Here is a 21,912-nt window from a genome sequence, read left to right as displayed (position 1 = left end):
AAATCCACAGCTAGGCACTTTCCAAAATAACACCCCAGTTTACAATGTAAAATTGTGATGTGTCCATGTTGCTTTTCTTGTCCAGGCTTTAGGCCTACCCCTGCAAGTGAGGTACCATTTTTATTGGGAGACTGAGGGGAACACAGAGTCGTAGAACAAGTGTTCTTGACCCCTTGTCTTTCTCTACATTTTTTCCTTCCAAATGTAAGGCAGTGTGTAAAAAAAGACATCTATTTAAGAAATGCCCTGTAATTCACATGCTAGTATGGGGACCCCAGAATTCAGAGATGTGCAAATAACCACTGCTTCTCAACACCTTATCCTGTGCCCATTTTGGAAATACAAAGGTTTTCTTGCTACCTATTTTTCACTCTTTATATTTCACCAAATTAATTGCTGTGTACCCGGTATAGAATGAAAACCCATGGCAAGGTGCAGCTAATTTATTGGCTATGCGTACCTAGGGGCCTGATAAACCTACAAGCCCTATATATCCCTGCAACCAGAAGAGTCCAGCAGACATAACGGTATATTGCTTTCACAAATCTGACATTGCAGGAAAAATCTACAGAGTAAAACGTGGAGAACAATGGCTGTTTTTTTTTAGCTTAGTTTTAATATCTTTTAATTTGAGCTGTTATTTTTTGTAGGAAATACTTGTAGTATCTACACAAATGACCCCGTGATGAATTCTGAATTTTATCTACTTTTCAGAAATGTTTCAGGGATCCAGTATTGGTTTCACACCCAATTCTGTCACTAACCGGAAGGAGGGTAAAAGCACAAAAAGTAGTAAAAGTGGGGCATGTCCCAGTAAAATGCTAGAATTGTGTTGAAAAATGTTTTTTTTTTTTATCAAGTCTGCCTGTTCCTGATAGCTGGGAAGCTGGTAATTTTAGTATTGCAAACCCTTTGTTGATGCAATTTTCAGGGGAAAAACACAACCTTCTTCTGCAGCCCTTTTTTCCCATTTTTTTTCAATGACATTTTTGCTGTATTTTGGCTAATTTCTTGGTCTCCTTCAGGGGATCTCACAAACTCTGGGTACCTCTAGAATCCCTAGGACGTTGGTAAAAAAGGATGAAACTTTGGCATGGGTAGCTTATGTGGACAAAATGTTATGAGGGCCTAAGCGTGAACTGCTCCAAATAGCCAAAAAAAGGTCTGCCACCTGAGAGGGAAAAGGCCTGGCAGCGAAGGGGTTAATAAAACGCTAAACAACACTAAAAGGCAACAGAAAACCAAACCACACTGTACATGCAAGTGAATTGCCCACTTACTAGGCACCCCAACAAACAGCCTACATAAACCTCAGTGTAAAATGTGTATTTTTCACATCGTCATAGCATGCAACATCAAATTTACACCAAAAAGTGTATTTGCATATATAAATATATACAGATATATATACATATAAACGTACATACACAGATACATATGCAAATACATAAAATAAAATAAAATCACCCACCAATGCACCTCAAACAACTGACAAAAGTTAAATACAACCAAGCAAAGTGAACCACTAAATACCCGAAACCAATTCCAAAAATGAAGCAAGGCAGTATAATATTACTTGCTTCAACATCAACTTCCTAGAACAGTACTGCTCAATCCTTTTCGAAAAGACATCCAACTAAAAAAAAAAACATACCAAGTCAAGAGTAAAGTTCTAACATCTGATCTACAGTAGCAGGACTCCCACAGGACTTTGCTTACCGCTAGTCAGTTACTCCAGTATAAAGAAAGGATAGTGTATATATATATATTAAAAAAGACAGGCAAGCTTCAAAAAGACATTAGAAAGTACAATAAAGAATGTACTTATCCTTATTTGTGAAAAGACTTGTATCAACAAGGTCCAAATTCTGGGGACTTCCAACTCAAAAGGCTCACATTTACCAAAATTATTTGGCCAGTCTCTGACAGTGATAATAACTCGAGGGTGTTACGAGCCTTGGATTTGACCCTGGTCCATCCACATCTAATCAGCTGTTTTTACCCCCGGGCCAGAGACCCCAAAGGGGCACAGTAAGGAACACAAGATGAGGATGGTACAAGAATCAGTACACTCCAGGCTTCCTCCAAACACAGAACCAGTATTACGAATGGTAGATGCCCGGTCATATGTAGCTGAATTTGAAGAAAAGCTAATATACAGTGGAAGCAATCCTTATTTGAACAACATGAAACACTGGCTAAGATACATAGATGATGTTTTATTAATATGGAATGGCTCTACGTCCCATCTTTTGGAATTCCAATAATGTCTTAATGTACAGAACACTTATCTACATTTTACAATAGAATACAATCAGTGTTCTATTAATTTTCTTGACTTGAAAATCTTTCATGAAGATGGTCATTTGTTTGTGAGTTTATATACAAAACCAACTTCATGGAATACTCTTCTCAAATAAACTAGCCGTCACCCTCGTAATTGAAGAGATAATCTCGCATTTGGGCAGTTTTTACTTTTTAGATTTAACGGTACCAAAAAAGATGATTATTTCAATGAAGCAAAAGTATTGTTTCTAAATTGATCAATAGAGGGTATCCCTACTGATTGGTTAAAAGATCATTGAAAAGAGCATGGTATTAGGACCGTGAGGCCCTATATTAAATGAAGGAGAAACAAGTTCAGTCTAAGCTCACATGTGAAACGACCGTCGATACAGAGTCTAATATGATCAATCAAATTATTCTTAAAAATGGGCTCTTGTTAAGTACAGGTCAGATTTATCAGGACAGACCTTTATTTGCTTTTAAAAGAGGCAAGAATTTAAGGGATCGACTGGTCCGAGACTACAATGATCGCAAACCAGTTTCACTGCGCCAATTATTGGTTTTGAACCCATGTGGTAATTGCAATGCATGTGCCACAACTGAATTAGTGAAAACATATAAGATTAATTATGTTAACTGGACTATCAAACACCATTCTAATTGTGGTTCTAAAAATGTGGTGTATTGATTGAATGCCCATGTACATTATTTTTCATTTGAAAAACTACCCAGGAGGTAAGGAAACGTATTACATGTCAGTCATGCATTCAATGCAAAGTACAGAACACTCCCCTTGTTGAACACTATTTGAAAATGTCTCACACACTGAATGTGATGAAATGGTTTGTGTTAGGAGTTGTAAAATGCCTTATGCACAGACTTGATGTGGATCACCTCCTTACAATGCACAAATATAGATGGATTTGGATGACCAAACGATTAAATCAACAAGTGAAATCATAAGTACTGGCAACTTTATACTGTTTGACTGGTATAGTGATGTTTATGATTGAAGGGATGTGCTGCAATTCTTCTTCTTCCTTGGTTGGATACTTTTGGCTGTGGGGTTATGAGGTTGCATAGGTTTAGTGTGGTGACTCTGGCTTTACCTACTGGTTGTCGAGACAGGGCCACTCCCCTGAAAAGCAGGATGTCTGCAGGGGCAATGGTATGCACCCAACTTACAGGAACACCTCTCTGCACTTCCTGGTGGACACAGAAACCCCGGCAGGTGTCCCAAAAGGAAAGGGTGAGTGAAAGAGAAAGAGACAAAACATTGCCACATCTCACCTGTCCAGCCACGCACCATGTATCTTCGGGGGTCAGGTCATTGTTGACAGAGTGATAGTAGAGTTAGTGCACTCAACTTCCTTAAAACTGAATCTCTCTTTCTGATATGGACAAGGAAGCGGTAGAAGAACACTGGGATGCTCCAACACTTTTCTTGAATAATAATAACTGTTGGCACAATTACTGACACTGCATTACCAAAAAACCCAAACTGAGTACCATAACAATAAGTACTGCAACACTAGGGCTGGCTTCACAGAGATTCACTGTTGCACACTACAATTAGAACTGTGGTTGCACTTATCATGCACAAGGAAGACAAACAAGGGCATTAATTATATCACATATAACTTTCCTGCATGCATAGGGTTAAACTGAAAGGAACAAGAACAATCCAAGAAATACAAATGTCCACTCTGGGTTTAAACAGTTAGAGTGGCACAGTTTGGTATGGTTTCACTGTGTGTGTGAAAAACCCTTCAAAAGCAAATTCCTCAAACGTGAAACACAGGCAGGAATGACCCAATTTAAATCCAAGAGTTATGCAATTAGAGAAAGAAAACTCACTTAAAAGCTCTTTTAAAATTGCACTGTCACTTTTTGTAGTACTTGAGCTCAAGCAGATTTCCTGAAGTACATTTAGGCAAGTAACTACAATAATAATGTAGCATGTTCAGAAATGCATTTTTCTCTGCAAGATAAGCACTCTGATAGAAAATACTAGGTTTGAAATACACCAGCTGTTCTAGGAAAGCACGGCGCTCAAAGAACAAACTCGCTGCAAATGCTAGCCAATTAGCTGCAGTCTTTTCCAGAGTGCCGGAGGAATGCCTGATGTCAGCTGGTACAGGAACGAAGAAAAATAATTGCCTCAAAAGTCCTGAATATGAGGATGACAGCAGGGGCTGGACTGCCAAATCAGATGCTGAGATCAGGAAGCAAAACAAAGCCAAGCAGGGAGGAATGTTTCACTCTGCTATTTATAGCCAATCAGGAAAGCAGTTGAGTTTCCACATGTGGATGAGTCACCACACCCAATTAGAAGCACATTTCTACACCACACCCAATTAAAAGCACATGTCTACACCTGCTCACATTAGCAAACAAGCATTGATAAAACAAGCATTGATAAAACCAATTGTGTAACACAGCACATTATACTTAGAAACATGAAGGTTTAACCAAGAAGAGAGATATGATTTAACTCTAATCCCCGGGGATGCTGACAGATAACGCAGGAGGCACCTTGAGGACTCCTGACACTGGTAGTTTGCTTTCTTGAGTGAGATTCAGTATTTATGTGCTCCAGGAATGTGATCCTTTATGGGGCCGCATACAAAGGTCTCAGTATTAGGACTTGGACTATTTCACCACTGAGGTAGGTATGACTGCATAGCTGTTTGTAATAGGATCCACATTTACTTTGATGTTTGAGAGGCCTCTGGCTGATACAGGTTTGATTTGTGTATCATATTTTGTCCATTTATTGTGTGGAACGTTTTGGACCGATTAAGAATTTGTTACATGGTCTATCCTGATTAGATCTGATGAAAGATACTCAGTTCCAAGATAGCTGCCACAGTTTTGTGGGCTGGGCATGTGATTTTTAAGGGGTAAGGCCTTCCAAACGTCAGGTTAAGAGGGACTGTTTGACCACCAAGGTAGTTATGACTGTATACCTGGGTTTAATAGGATCTGGACTCACTTTGATGTTTCAATGCTTCATATTTGTGCCCATTTGCTGTATGGAATATTAGAACTGATCAGGAATTCAATAGGTTTGATGAAAGATATTCTGTTCCAAGACGGCCCCCACAGTTGTGTGGATAGGTCATGTGATTTCTAAGAGGCTCTCTCTCCAGGCGTTTGGTTAAAAGGGACTGTTTGTTTGCACGCCTGAGCTTTATGATTGATTCAGGCCCGATTGGAGTTTACATATCTGTGGTGAAATAAGCAATATGTGTCTAATGGATTATCTTCTAAAGCGACTTAAAGTTGAGTATGTTTGTGGTAATTTGGTTAATGGATTGGTGTTTATTTTGTCTTCATGTAGATTACATCGTCCTTTCCTTATACTGGAGTAACTGACTAGCGGTAAACATGGTCCTGTAGGAATCCTACTACTGTAGATGGGTTGTTAGAACTTTACTCTTGACCTGGGATGTTTTTTGTTTAGTTGGATGTGCTGGATGAAAAGGATTAAGCAGTGCTGTTCTAGGAAGTTGATATTGAAGCAAGTATCAATAGGCTGTGTTGCTTTATTTTTGGAATTGGTTATTTGGGTATTAGTTTGTTTACTTTGCATGAGGGTATTTAACTTTTGTAAGTTGTTTGAGGAGCACTGGTGGGTGATTGAAGTTTGCCTACTTCAAAGGCAGAAAGGGGTATAAGTAGTGGATCCAAAACCTCATACTTCAGATTTCTTCAAGATCACTTCTGGATTCAAGAGGAACTTCTGCCAAGGAGAAGAGCTTAAGAGAAGTGCTGCCCCTGCCTGTGACTGTGCTTTGTTGGGCTATCTTGCAGTTGTGGCTTCTGCCTAGGTAAGAGGACAAAGACAATTCTTTGTTGTGCATTCATGCTTGAAAAGAATCTCCAAGGGCTTGAGTTGAGCATGCCTACTGTTTTGAAGTCTCAGGGCCATCAAAGCATTCCTCTGCCAGCACCTGGACTCTCTGTTGAGACTCCTGCCCTGCCAAGTGGTGCGCTAGCTAGTCCTTGGGCCCTTGAGAGGTGAAGTTGACGGAACAGGAACTGAAATCTACGCACAGAACACTGTGCGGGGACATTTTCGACTCACCACCTGCAACGGGGCTGAAAAACGATGCGCCACCCATGTTGCAGCAAAAATCAAGGCTCCACCTGCATGGTGGCTGGTAGTTTGACCCATTGTGGCTGAAGAAACAACGCACCTGCTTGCGGCTGCTGCTAACCACGCAACCCCATGCCGCATGGTTTTCTAACACCGTGCGACCAGATTTCTCACGCATCATCCCTGGGTGTCAAAGTCATCGTGAACCTGCATGGATCTGAGGTGCCCCATCTGGAAATTGACATATTGCTCTCTTGCGAGGGAAAAGAATGACACTTCGCCTACCTGATCAGAGAAGAAATGACGTTTGGCCTCACCTGCTAGTAAGGAATTGACGCATCACTGACTTTTCTGGACACGTATAGCACCAAAGTTATGGAGTTTACATCATTTTCTGGACGTGGAAGCCTACCTTGTGTCAATAAGATGCAAGGTAAGCATTCCCATGCAGAAAATGATGATATGGCCTTAGCACAATATTTATCTCCCCATCGTAAAATCTAGTACGGTGGATGGGGGCATTAAATAATGGTGCTAAGCTTGCTTAGCACCAATATTTTTTGCCGGGGTCAGGGAAGGTGTTAGGGTACCTGTGGGCCTTTTTCCATGGTCAGAGACCATGGAACGAGCCCACAGGTCCCCCTTTCTGACCCTAGGGACACCCTCACCCACACCAGAGAGACACCATGGGATGGGGGGACCCATTCCAGGTAAGTCCCAGTAATGTTTTTTTTTTTCCCACTTGGGGGCTCTGACTTGGGGCCCTCTGCATGGCCCTGGCCCCAGTGGCCATGCCCGGGGGTTCATTCGTCCCCTGGGCATGGCCACTGGGGTGGTGGGCATGGCATCTGTCTTTACTGAGATAGGAGCCATGTCCATGGGGGTTGTGCACCAGGAAATGGTGTTACACTGCTTAGAGGCATTTTTTGCCTCTAAACAGTGCAGCGCCATTATTCGGCGCACAAGCTCCCGTTTCCCCTCCCCCTCCACCACCTAACAGGGCATTAGTGCTGGCTAGTGCTATTCCATAAATATGGCGCCTGGCCGGTGTCCAGGAATGGTGCTAGCCGGTGCTATACTTTTACATGCAAAACTAACGCAGTTTTGCGCGTAACAGTATAAATATGGCCCTTATTCTTTTGAAAATTCATATCTCGACTTGTGTGTGTTGGATTTTGTTGTTTTGGTCTTGTTTGATTCAGATAAATATTACCTATTTTCCTAAACTGGTGTGGTGTCCATTTTGTAGTGTTTTCACTGTATTACTGTGCGTGTTGGTACAAATACTTTACACATTGCTTCTGAGTTAAGCCTGCCTGGTCATGCCAAGCTTCCAAGAGGGTTAACCATGTGTGTTTCTCCTTTGCCTTGACTACAGAGAGGGTCCTTGCTTGAACAGGGGTAGACTTCCAACCAAAGACCCCATTCCTAACAGTAATCTAGGTTTTTGTATGCAAAATAAGCAATGGCAATCATACCCTAGTGGTCAATATATATAGGGCCTTATTTATACTTTTTGGTGCAAAACTGCACTCTGTGCCATGTATGGGGGCCCATTTCAGGGCCCCCTATGGCACTTTCAAAAATAAAATGCAATCTTACCTGTACTTACAGCTGGTGCTAAAAAATGGTGCAAACCTGTGCTAAACATTTTGGTGCAAAACTGAATTAGTGCAGTTTTGCAGCAAAAAGTATAACTAAGGGGCAATATTTTGTAAGTTTGAGCCACTTTTGCATCAAAGAATGATGTTAATGCGGTACAAAAAAAGTATAAATTAGGGTCTTGGTGCTAGACGAGTCTAGCACCAAAGTATAAATATGGAGTTCATTTTGCACTGAATTAGAGTTAAAAAATGTATGCAAATTCGGTGCAAACAGAGTCTAAATATGCTGCAGAGTATACGTATGCCCCAAAATTTGCATTTAAGGCCATAGAGTCATTTGTTGCACGGAAACACCTACCTTGCATCTCATCAATGCAAGGTAGGTCTCCACTTCCAAAAAATGACTTTAACTCCATAAATTTGGCGCTAGAAAGGTCTAGCACCAAAATATAAATATGGAGTTAATTTTGCACCAAATTAGAGTAAAAAAATGACGCTAATTCGGTGCAAACAGAGTATAAATATGCCCCATAGTGTGGTAGAGCAAGGGCATAAGTAACTGACACATCATTTTGTTTAGCACCTTTTAAAAAGAGGGTACACTAATAAACATCAGTGCAAATTAAAACACATTAATAAAGATTTGACATTTAAATGAAGTAAAATAAAGTCTCTACTTTCATTTTTTACAAATAGAAAACCCACCCCTTCCACCCTCAATAGTCCCACCCCTATCCCCAAACAAATGGCCATCCCCAAAAGTCCAACAAAAGTCCACAACATAAGAAGCAAAAGTCCAGCACTAAAGTCCAAAGTGCAAAATACCCTGTCCCAACTCCCTTTCACACCTTCTTCACCCACAACAAGTGTCCCTCCCACCAAAACAATTTTTTTTTAAAAGGTCAGAAAAAGTGTTCTCCACATGGGTCCAGAGATCGCCCAAAGTAGCCTCGATGTGTGCCACTCAGCAGTCCAGGCATGCAAAGTGTTGCAGGATGCAGCATTGGAAGTTGAGATCCAAGAGTAAGCGGGGCAGTAGTGGTGTAATGGGGATAAGGTGTAGCAGGAAAGAAAAAGAAAAATGACAAATTATAAACAGTGCTCTGTGCAAACAATGTTTTAAAAAGTAGAGTGGCAAAGTAGAAGTAATGTGCTGGTCCTCTAAAGTTTTGGAAATTTGCTGTGGTAGACTAGGACGAGTCACAGGGACATTTTTTTTACCCACACTGTAGTTGATGAATGTCAAAAGGGTAAAATTTAAACTTGCCTGAAACTGTCATGGAAACTATGAAATGTTATGTACTTGTGCATAAATGTGGCAAATGCCAAAAGCGATTTTTCAATGATTTTTGGGTGGCTGGAACACAACTTTGGAAAGAATAAAGAAATGAAGTGATAGGAGATGACAGAGTGGGCACTGGGAGGAAAGGGAAACACATCTTGCTTTAAGTTTGCAATGAATTGACAACTTCGTAAATGCTGAAATAACGGAAGCTGATACACATTGCATAGACAAAATGATTGTACTGCTGCATTGAACCACACTGCAGTTATGTTATAGTAACATGGGTGGCTAATGGAGAGGGAGGTATGATGATGGGTGGAGGGATACATTTAATGATGTACTTAAGAACTACAGTGAGTTAAGGGAGAAGACAGAAAATTAAAATATCCCCACTTTGAAACAAACCTGTGATAACCATGTAAACCAAGTGAAATAGGTGAAGAGACTCATCCCGCACCAGAGGAGCTCCCTTATTTCTTGACCCAAGCAGTCACAGATTAATTTTTCATTCATCTATTTTATTCACCCTTTGATACTCATAGTGTAGGCTTTACACTCTCTTGCCCAGTCTTTCATCATTCTAGCACAGCCATTCATACATCCATCTGTCCATCCATTCTCTCACCTATTCAGTATTCACCCTTTCAAACACCCTGCTTTCACCTATCCATCCATTTACCCACACATTGGCCCTCATTCTGACCCTGGCGGTCGGCGGAGAGACGGCGGTCGGACCGCGAACAGACCGGCGGTATTAAAAATGGCATTCTGACCGCGGCGGTCCCCGCCGCGACCGACCGCCACTTCTCCACTCCGACCGCCGCGGCGGTCATGACCGCGGGGCTGGAGTTTGCGCACTCCGGCCCGGCGGTCGTCCCAAGACCGCCAAGGGTATTATGACCCTGCCTACCGCCGCGGTTTCTTGCGGGCGGGAACCGCCGTGCGAACCATGGCGGTAAGCACTATCGGGGCCAGGGAATTCCTTCCCTGGCACTGATAGGGGTCTCCCCCACCCCCCACTACCCACCCGAGTCCTCCCCCCACACCCTCCACCCCCCTGCCACCCCCCAGAGGTGGTACGAACCCCCTCCCCACCCCCACCCCGACATGCACATACATGCACCCCGACATGCACACACCCCCAACATGCACATATACACACCCCCTACACACACATACACAACGGGGACACATACCCGCACACATACATGCCGACATGCACACCCGCCGAACTAAACACATTGCCCATAGGCACAGCAGCACTCCCCGCCCGCATGCACGCACTTACACACCCCCTCTACACACTCACACGCACACCCCCATGCACGGACACATCACACAACACCCCCCCACCTCCTCCCCTCACGGACGATCAACTTACCTTGTGCGTTGGTCCTCCGGGAGGTGACAGGAGCCATGGGGAGGTGACCGCCAACAGAAGACCGCCAACAGAAGACCGCCACACAGAAATGTGGGTCGTAATTCTGTGGGCGGTGTTCTGCTGGCGTGGCGGTGGAGGTTGACCAGTCTCCACTTTCCCGCCGACCGCCAGTGTGGCTGCTGGCGGTTTTCCGGCGGAACGCTCCCAGCGGTCAGAATGCGCACAGCGGCATACCGCCGCGGTCGGCGGTCTTCACCGCGGCGGTAACTCGGCGGTCTTGCGAAAAGACCGCCAAGGTCAGAATGAGGGCCATTGTTTGTTACCATCCACTCTTCCCCACCTGAGCATTCTTTTTACCCATCCACCCTTCATCACTGAGGCATCCTTTCACCCCTTTCATCCATCCTTTCACCCACCCTAGCATCTACTATCACTCACCTATGAATCCTTTCCATTCAGCAACACATCCTTTCATTCATATACCATTTCACCAATTTTTAGGTCGAGCGTTAGCGTTTGACGTGTTGTATACTTTTAGTATACTTATACTGTGGTTCAGAGCTATTTGATTTGTTAGTTGCAATGTCTTTCAAGAATCCTTGCTTGCTAGTGGTCAGTTCTGCCTCTTTGTCCTACCTTTTTCTTTTTGGGATCAGCACAAAGTACCATATAATTACACTATGTCCTGTTTATTTACAGTAATTTCCAGTAATTTACAATACTAAGAGCTGTAACTTGAGCAAACACAAGACCATTGCATTCCAAATGCTTGTTTATATAAGGTGTGACCACTAAAGAGTCTTCTTAATTATCTGAAGATCAAATTGGTCGTAGGAGGTGGCACAAACAAGTTAACATGAGGGAGAAAATCAGAATCCAACAACATACTGGCGCATGGCCCAGCTTCCTTTAGTACACCGACATCCGGCTTTTCATTTTTATGTCATTATGGGGTGGGTCTTCTTCTTGTTTAGTTTCATAAAGACGTTTTATTAGAACGAGCACTCGGCGCCAAATGTAGCGTGGGGAGCTGGGTGCTTGCAGGCAGTTACTCTTGCTTGAAAAGGCACAAACCCTGCAATATGTTCCCTTCCTTAATGCTTGCATAAAAGTAGGTCAGACGTCTCCAGTGCTGCAAGAGTCCGTAGCAATGGGATGCAGCACCAAGCCTTCTCCCGCATCAGCGCTACACCTTGCTAGCTCCGAACTGCTGCGCACAGCCCACTCTCAAAAAGGCCCTTCTTGGCACTGAAGGGCGTAGTGTGCACTTCCACAAAGGCTGTAGATTAGCTCCTGTATGCTTTGATATTTACATGAATACATTTCCATGCATCAGAACTATTAAACCTAATAAAAGTGCAGGATGGGCCAGTCAGGAGGGAGAGCGCTGCTGGCTTCTGTTATTGCTGGCACGACTCAACAGCAAGGAAAACTGAGGCTTGAGCGGGAGGCATCCGCGTCACACACTTAAATGTAAATGGGTGATGTTTCTCCCCACAAACACATCACAAAGTTTTAAAACGGAGCTCCCATCTCTGGAGTTTGGCCTGGAATCCCTAGAACCCCTTCCTGCTGAATGAGAAAAACTAGTCTGACTGAGAACCCGCTACATACGAAATATGAAAGACTACAAGTACCAGAATCCACTGGGTCCCTCACCGGGAACCAAGTCAAAGATTAGACACGTTGAAACTGCTAGAACAAGCACACCATCTCTTCAGAAAGTTTCAGGTGGCATAAAGTTTACAGCCCATGCAAATCAAATAGGACTAGCTGGGAGCTTCTGTGAAAAGCACCCAAGGCAGAGCAAATTATGAAAATCTGAGCTCTAATTAATATTTGCAGAAATGGTAAAGTGTAGCAAACTGCATACATGCCGCGTGTTACAGACTTGAGAAATGAGACAAAATGAAATAATGTCATGGGAAAGATAACAAGTACCAGAATGCGCTGGGTCTCACTTTGAAATTACATTTTAATATCATAAAACCAGGGTGTCCAGACGGACTGGTTCCTTGCCAGACTTTCAGGACATCCAAATGTGTGAAATGTACGTATAAGGAATATGAATGGAACTCGAATACAGAGTCACTGGTTATCCTGAAAACCTGGTGTGGATCTGACTGCCTTCAACAATGTAGGATACAATGGCCATAAATAAGTAAAACCAAACAACCTTCTCGAACATGCTACACAATGCACCGCCGAAAGTCCAGCTGGCTGACTGCCTGGAAGCAGTCATCTGAGCACCCCACCCTCCAGTATAAAAAATGCAAAAACACCAAACAGATTACATTGTGGGTGGCCCATCTTCTTTCTGGAATTGGTGATATTTAAATATTTTTTTTAATTAATATTTTGATACTTAAGTCCAAAAAATAGATTGCTTATGCCCTACTGCAGGTTATGAGACAGTCCAGATTAGAAAGCAATAAGGAGAAATTACATTTTGGAAAGGGAGAACTCCTTACAATATTCACAGACAAAATACTATGAGTAATTGAGATTGTACACATTAAGTCACCTTCATACGTAATCATTTTTATGTAATTATATTTGATAACATCTGCTACGTAAAATCATAACTACATCTTAATGGGTGTTAGTTTGTCAAAGTTGGCTAATAAACAATTAAAGGGACTGCTGAACTATTTTGTGACCATGATCTACCACAATATGAACTAGATTCTAACACACGGGACAAATATATTCTTTTTAGGGTCAAGCATAAAGCGCTCTGTCCCTGGTGTAATCTCTCTATGGGCTTTTAACCACGCCCATGAGTTTGGTTGGTTCGTGGGCATGCCTTTTGCAATTTGCTTCATTTCATTAGTGGAAGGCATGCATACATCATGCCTTTTCCAGTGTTTAGCCATCCTCCAGCGCACCGGTCAACTACAAAAAATATCCAAGGCTCCATGTTTTCAGTATGGTTTCTGCACTATTTTTTTTCTTTATTTCGTAGGCAGCAAGATCTCGCTGGCCAGTAGTAGAGCGCTTTGCATGACATCGACCCTGTTACATGGATATTTGCACTTTTGCAAGTTACATGGCTAATTGCACTTTTGCCGGTACGTTTCACTGTGAGCAAACTTCTGTTTCCTTTTGTGTGCCTCCGTCATGCTCCATGGTGACCGTGGGCTTACTTATATGAAACTGTTTTACTTTTCAGTTTATGTGGCAAGAAAAGTCCGGTTAGGAGTTTAAAACGCGAATAGCACTAACGCGAGATCTGCTGCATTGCAAATGCTTGTTTCTGGAGCCATCCATCCTTTGTTGGCTTTTCCATTAAGCCTTCATTTGTAGCGTTCATTCATTATGAGCTTTTGTCTGCTGATTTGCAGAGAGAAGAGGCCATTCAGAACTCAATCCAGGGGCTTCACAAGCCTGGTGCTGCTGTTGGCCCCTGCAATAGTGATCGGAGTGTTTGGTAAAAATGTTACACATTTTAGATTCCAACAAAAAAAAATGCAATGGTTAGCTACAGTTATATATTTTTTCTATCATTCACTTTAGGAATTTTGTCTGTTGTTAGAAAAGCTAAGTAGACAAATCAACTGCAAAAGTTTCATAATGGAGGGGCAGAGCTAAGTCACTGAAACGCAATAAAGGGGTAGAATACTTTGGTCATTCCAGGACAACCTATTGTGAGTTCTTGGTTGGCAAATGCAATGGGCATGAAAAAGGCAAGCAAAACATTTACAAACATGCGTAAAAAAGCTGGCTTGGACATACAATCTCTTTGGTAGAGTACCTGCCCTAAAAATCTGTCCTCTTAGTATAAAAGTTCCAGTCTGCAAGATATATGAGGATAGAAGGGAAAGCTAAGCTTAGTAACAAACCAGAAGAAAGCTAGTACCAACAGGAGGACATCAGGTTTAGAAATATGCAAAATAGATAAATGCAGGGATAACAAGAATTTAACAAAGCTCATATAGAATGAAATAAGTTAAAAAGAAAAGGTAGACAGGCAGAGTAAAAATAAAAGAATAATTATTCAAAATGAGGAGGTGTGAAAATTTAGGAAATAATAATAATAATAATACAACAGGAATACTTACTGGGGCCAGCAGGGTGGCACTGGCACTCTCATCCCCTCCTGGACCCGCCTCGCATGCTGCCCTCTTCTTCCACTTGGGTGCTGAAGAAAGAAATAAATAAGACAAAAAAAGATTAGTGGTACAGTTAATCTCCCCACAAATATTTTGACAGGCAGAGACAAACACAGTAACATTGTACTTTTCAAAACCAGATCGCCTAGTATTGATCGACTAGACTCAAAATAACCTATTACTTTTACTTCAATAATTGCTATACCTAAGTCCTACTCCAAATGTCCTAAACTACATTTGCAACTATGTACAACTAACAATGCATTCATCTTGCAACAAATTATCTTTTGCTTCTCAACCAACTTTGATGGGGCAAATCAGCCTCCATTTTTTTTCATTGCATAGATTCATACTATGATGATATCACACTACACCTCACCCAGAGATTGGGATTGGGAGGGACTGCGTAAGCTACATAAAGAAAGGTGCAGAGAAGGGAATACTAACTAACTGATATTACTTATTACTACTACCACTATCTTATTCTTGGCGACAGGAAGAGTCTTGGTCTGCATGGCTTCTTAGATAATCAGCCCAAATGCATGCTGACGAGTACAATTAGGAAGCACTGACTGATCACCTGGTTAGCTCAAACTGGATCACATAAGAAATATTCATTGTAACATAAACTTAACTTACCTCCAAGAGTCAGCACTGCTATTAGAAAAAAAATTTGCATTGTGGAACACAAATAAAAAATAAATATTACTCACTGAGCCTCGACATCTAACAGGTCTAGCAGGTCCTGTTCATGGTCGTTTATGTTTGCCCAAAGCTGCGTCAATTGCTACTGGGTGCGTTGGACCCCAGTGTGCCGACAAACCAACCAGTGCACCCTCCCCCAACAGCAGTCAATGCTCCAGAAGGGCATAACTGCTCCCAGACCTAATGCCTGCTGCCAGCATGGAGCGGAGGTGGTGCTGCACATAAAAGACAAGTACTGCTGCCTCTGACTCAGTGAATATGGGTCGCGGCTGCACCCCTTGGTGGCACTGATGCCCACAAGGTAAGCAGGTAGCAACCACACCTGTGCAGCCACTCCCTCTGCTGCCTTCTGCCATGGTGCTGGGTGAGAAAAAGAAAGGAGAAGAAAAATAAGGAAGGAAGAAAAACAATATAAAGAAGTAAAGGGAAAAGCAAAAACATATGTATAGTATTCAAAAAGTTACAAAAAAAATATCCAAAAAATGACAGAAACGTAAAATACACAGACACAAAGATACACACTCATGAAGTAAAGGATAATGAGGGATGGATAATTTAGAAAAGGATGGGATTGAAAAGATTAAGGGTGGATTAAAGTTAGGCCAGCAACATGCACAGAGAGACAGAGAAAACAAAATGGCCATGACCGTTCAAACTGTGTGGTGCTGTTCATGCAATATTTGCAACTCAAGAACTCTAGTCGAGCTCCCGAACATGAAAAATGTAGTGCAAATGGGTGCACCGAGCAACTACACCCACTGGAGGAATTCCGCAGAGCTCGCAGAGTTTCTAAAACCACTTTGCCGAATTTTGCGTAGTTGGACTCCGTGAGCTGTGCCCAACCCTACTATTGGAACATCTTCTCTGTAAGCATTGAGGCTCACATATGTGCATAATGACTTTGTGAAGATAACTTAGCAAAATATCTGTGGATAAGTGAGCATGTGTTTGTAGCTCACCTGCGTCACAGGCCCCAATTTGTACAGTCCTGAAATTGTGTGTCTAGTTGCCTAATTCTCTGTGTGGCATGCAAGGTACCGATTGTTATTATCATCATATTGCCATGGCAGGGGTGGTCCATAATGCTTGACCTTGTCCAGCAAGAGAATGTGATAGGAACTGTAGCTCAATTCCCTTTAGATGGTAGGAATTGCCTTTTGTGTCTGCACATTCACCACAGTCAAGTTAGTCCAGTGGTCTTCAAACTCAGGGGCGGGCCCCCCTATGGGTGGCCTGAAGTGATCCCGGGGGGGGCGCCAGGCTCTGCTCAAAAGAAGCATTACACAGATAACAGAGTTTTGTTTTAAGCAGAAACATGTTATTGCACTTTTCAAAAAGGTAACAGTACTTAACTGCAATGTTTAAATACATCAAGACATATTTAATCAATGCGATCTTTATAAAATAATTGTGAAAAATTCTGGAGGGGGCAATGGTTTTTATTTTTCAACTGGGGGGCGTGGCATAAAAAAGTTTGGAGACCACTGAGTTAGTCCTATCTGCATCAGACATACAACATGCAGGATCAATGTAATGCATATATTTACAGATGTGTTCATAGGTTGATTTACAGTAGCAGTTCTTGCAGCAACAACCCCAACATTGTTTGAGAGCCAAAGGAGAACCAGACAGAGTTCATGGGGGTTATGTGTCTTTTGACATGTGGAGGAGAGGAGTATTAAAGGAGGTGGTCCAAATTGTCATTAGGGAGGGTAAGCCTCATCGGCAGTCCACAAATGAATTAGATAAACCAGTGGGTATACAAAATGGAGACAGTGCCAGATGATAAGGGCAATGGCATGATAATCAGCACAGATCCAATGGGAAACTGGCTAAGAGCCACAGTCAAATGCTACTGGCTAGTTCTCCGCAGATAATTGGTAATGTTCACATCTTCCTCCTCTGATGTGTGTTGGGCCTCCTTTGAGGGTGGTGGCGTTTGCGCAGGAGGCGTCAGAGGCACACACACATCAGGGGTTGAAGATGTAGCTCCTCTGTCCCCAGTAGCATTTCCCTGTTCCAACAAGGAAGGCAGCACAGATCTATCTGAGAATTGCCTGCTGGCTTGTCAGCACAGCAACAATTTCGAGGTGGAAGGCACCCATTGTTGCAATATAGGAGTCCTGCTTCTGCTCTACTGATTCAAGGATGGTGCATATAGCCCCTGACCGGGTGGCAACCTCACTGGTGTCACATCGACAGGTCTGTTTTTCATGCCTCTGCCTCATGACACGAGTGATGTCAGCCAGGGACTGTTCTAATCTCAGTAGCAGAGGTTAGGCACCTCTTATTACCATAGAGGTGTCCTTATTGAGACTGAGACAGCTACAGACTCCCTCTAGGGTGCCAGCAACAGTCTCCATCTCCGCACGCACCTCCTCTACCATCTGCCACTGGACTCCTACCCATTGCCATTGAAAGATAGCTTGGGGGCCCTTGAAGTCCAGAGCTAGCCTATGGCTGGCAGATGAGGTTGGTCCTGTTGTAGGTGGTTCATCTGGAGACCCATCAACACTGTCAGCCCCTCCCACAGCCAGACACGGTGTTACAATATAGTCCAGGATTTACTGAAGGGTGTTCTTGTCCATGGGGGGAGGAGGTCATTTGCCAGCAGGTTGGTCACCGAAGACAGGTAGACGGTCAGGAGGAGTAGTCTCTCCCTCTGCAATACAATGGAGATATATCAATTGCGATCTATGCTAGATGTTCATATGAATAATCTGGCTGACATACTGTATTTATCTTCATTTACCTTCAGATCAACATTGATGTGTAGGGCCTATGTGACTTGTAAGTATTGAGGAGAAGAATAACTGTAGTTGCCTTTCAGATGGCAGTATCTGTGCATTGCTCACACACCAGTGTGTGACAAGGGTGATTGTTTGTGTCATGCCACACAATGATACACAGTTACAATGCTTTCTGACCCACCCGGCCAGTGTGTGTAAGCTGAATTAAGGTTCACATCTGCCTTGGAGGTTAGCTTTTTTCATATGGCTAAACTGAATGTATTTTCTGGTAATGACAGCACTATTGTGCACATTGCACCCAGTCATCAGTGTGCCATGTATTCCCTCTGGCCACTACACAGTCCACAGCTCCTTGGGAAAGAGAAATGAGTTTGGTTCTGTATTTAATTTTATCCTGCAGTCTGCCTTACACACTGTACACCACAGCAGTCTGCTTTGTTGTGCGGTCTTGCACATGTGGCCAATGGCTCATATTGGTCAAGTATCCACACTACGCTACACAGCTAGAAAGCTTGCTACATTGAAGGAATGTGTAAAGGCTTTAACTTAGCATGGTTGTGCTATCTGTGTGTGCTCGTGGGATTTAATTACACACATAGTTGGCTCCATATTTGAAAACAGTGACCAGTGTGTGCTAACTCTGTAGGGATAGATCCAGTCAAACTACGTAGATTGCTACCACTGACTGACATTTTATCATTGACAGAGTTGGTTATCTACAGAGTATCACACATTGTTTGACTCTGCCCCGGTCACTTGTAAATGTACATGTCTCCGCTGGCAATCCTTATTTACAGGCAGAGACTCCACTTCCTGTCACACACTGATGGAACCCAGATCATGCAATGACTATCATGTAACGCCAAACCCTATAGTATGAGTCGCCACCTCCAAATGCAAAACAAAGCTGCCTGTATTTGAGGACTATTGTTTAAGATGTAACCCACATGCTAGTAGCAATGATAATCAGTGGCATGTTCCTACCCTAGTTTGTCACACCACTAGGCCCATACTTCTAACCCTCCAACCTTCCCTGAATCCTGACTATAGTCTTGACAACCTTGCTCATCCTGTCACTTCACAATTCCCTGTGCAACATTCTCCTGCTTTGACATATGTAGCCTGCTTAAGACATTTCTTCCTCCATCTCCCTTCTGACACATGCAAGATCTTCACCAAACTCCACATCACATGTCGGATGTGGTACACATTTTCCCTCTTCTATGTCATCTCTTCCCAGCTGCAAAACAAGTGTGACATATCAGACACAGCAGTGTGTCTGTATTGCTTAGACTACCTTGCAGTATCCACATCACTTCTAACCAACTTACTATGTAATGTCTGTCTATTCAGACACAGTGCTAGTTGAATATGTTCAGCCACACCTACATTACACAGCTCTACCAGGGGCCTACCAGGATCACACACATTTATTGTTTGAACAAACACACACAGTCCTCGGGGGGCAACACTTTCACCCCTCCCCCAGTATTAATTTATACATACAGTAATAGGAGTTAGAATGATCTATATCATGGCAAGCTACACCTGGGTGGTCTCCCCACACACATCAGTTCAGCTGTGTGCAATGTAGTTTCCAGCTAGTAACTATACAAATGGCTGTTCTTATGTGGTGATACTTCACATGCCCAACACCTGACCCCCTCTCAGATGAAGAGTGTATTCTCTGACAACCTCATTCCATTCCATTGCTCTTCAGTCCAGATTTGGCTGCACAGCCCCAAGACAAACACACTAGCCTCATGGTGCATCGGGCATGCATTATCCAAGTCAGAATGGGCAGGCTTCCAGTGTCCTGGCATGTTGTGGTGTTCCAGTCCAGAATGTTTGCTTTGTATTGTGAAACTCATAGTCCTGGTCACTAAAGTTATACATTACACAGCAGGTCCCAATAGACAAAGGTGAAGCAGGACTGGTGCTGCACATCACACATGGACTGGGCAAACTTGACGGAGATGGACTTGGCTGTGCAACATATGGCTGATCATTTTGACTTACAGTTTTATGATGTATGACTGGACATGTGTACAATTCCATCCCTTTCCATTACACTCAGTGCAGTGCAGCGCAGAAATATAGCATGCTGCGTTGCATAGTGTGACATATTTGGTGATATTGTCCCTTGTTGCCACTTACCCTGTAGGTCTTGTTGGTCCTCATAGGCTGCACTGTCATGTCCTTCCACCCCTGCCACTAACTCAGCTGAGATGACTGATGACACCGGCACCTCAAAGGACATCAGCTCATCTGGGACCTCCGGTCCTCCTCCTCCTGTCCGCATGGCTGCCTTCAGGTTGATGGCCAATTTCTCTTCGGCCCTACGCATCTAATTGTGCTAGCGCTTCTTACACTACAACACTGTTCTTTAGATTTGCCTTACACTGTTGATATTGTCCTTTGTGAACTGCCAAATTGCCTCTCTCTTCCCTAATGGCAATGTTTAGGTGACAAAGAGTTTATGTTCACACTCTCTTACCTCGGTTATGAGGATGTGATTCTCCTCACTAAAATTACTCTTCCTTTTTCACTGGGGGTCTGTCTGGACTTCCTGGCTGGTGCTGTGGTTATTAGGGTTGTTATCCTGGCTACTGATGCCTGCTCCATCTCTCACTTCAAAGATATGGGGATTGCTTTTTTTGCAATGCGTCATTTTTTGATAGACTTGTGACACATTACTCACTCAAATGTGATGCAAGGCTGACTTCCTTTGCTTTACATGTCGCAAAGCAGCCTAGCGTCACGTTTGCTGCATATGAGTCAGTTTTCTCTATGACAGTTGTCCCAAGGATTCTTCATTTTTTGATGCACCATGGGCCTTAGGCCATGATGCGCTATATCATAAATACAATGCATTCAAGGCATTTAGAACTGTCACTCCGCAGTGCAAATGTTTCCAACGCATCGCTGCCTTCCCGCTGCGAGGCATCAGGTCTTGTAAGTATGCTCCTTAGTTTATAACCTTGCACAGACTCAAACAGAGTGGCTGCACTTTTAGTAGTTAGGAAAGAAGCCTTTGAGTCAATAGGGGCAATCAAAACATCATACGCATGTGCTAAGATTTTAACTTTCGCCCCAGAGAGACTTACAGATGGAACATTTGCGTGCTTAAAATGAGTCCAAAACACACACCAAAATAGGAAAGAGGTAAAGTAAAAAGGAGTCAATACTACTCACTGATAATGAATCCTGAGTGCATTGTAAAGATTGCCTTCAACCACTTAATAATGGCATGCTTCATCATAGGGCATGCTACTACACTCTGGTGCAGACCAACACTCAGAGTGGAGCAAAGATATTTTCACTTGGGTTGCTGCCCTTTCTATTCCTTAAAATGAGTGCCAAGAAGAATTCCGTTTATATATATATATATATATATGTATATATATATATATATATATATATATATATGGGCCACATTTATCATCACAGTCCTTAAGTCCGATTTACCAAGCCAGTGCAAAGCCTGGCTGCAGGGTTCTGCGTGTGTTGGTAAATCTGGAGTAAAGCCTTGTGTCACTCTGCTCCAGGAAGGTGAATCATGGCTGAAGCGTGGGTGTTCCTACACATTGTCCCATGCTTTTTGGCACATCTCCAGATTAGCAAGACAAATAAATCTTGGAATGCATCAAAATTATACACACCTCCCCAATAGAGGCGCAACAAAGA

This window comes from Pleurodeles waltl, chromosome 11 (genome assembly GCF_031143425.1).
Source record: "Pleurodeles waltl isolate 20211129_DDA chromosome 11, aPleWal1.hap1.20221129, whole genome shotgun sequence".
Classification (NCBI taxonomy): domain Eukaryota; kingdom Metazoa; phylum Chordata; class Amphibia; order Caudata; family Salamandridae; genus Pleurodeles; species Pleurodeles waltl.
The sequence above is the reverse complement of the archived record's forward strand: the minus strand, read 5'-3'. Positions refer to the sequence as shown.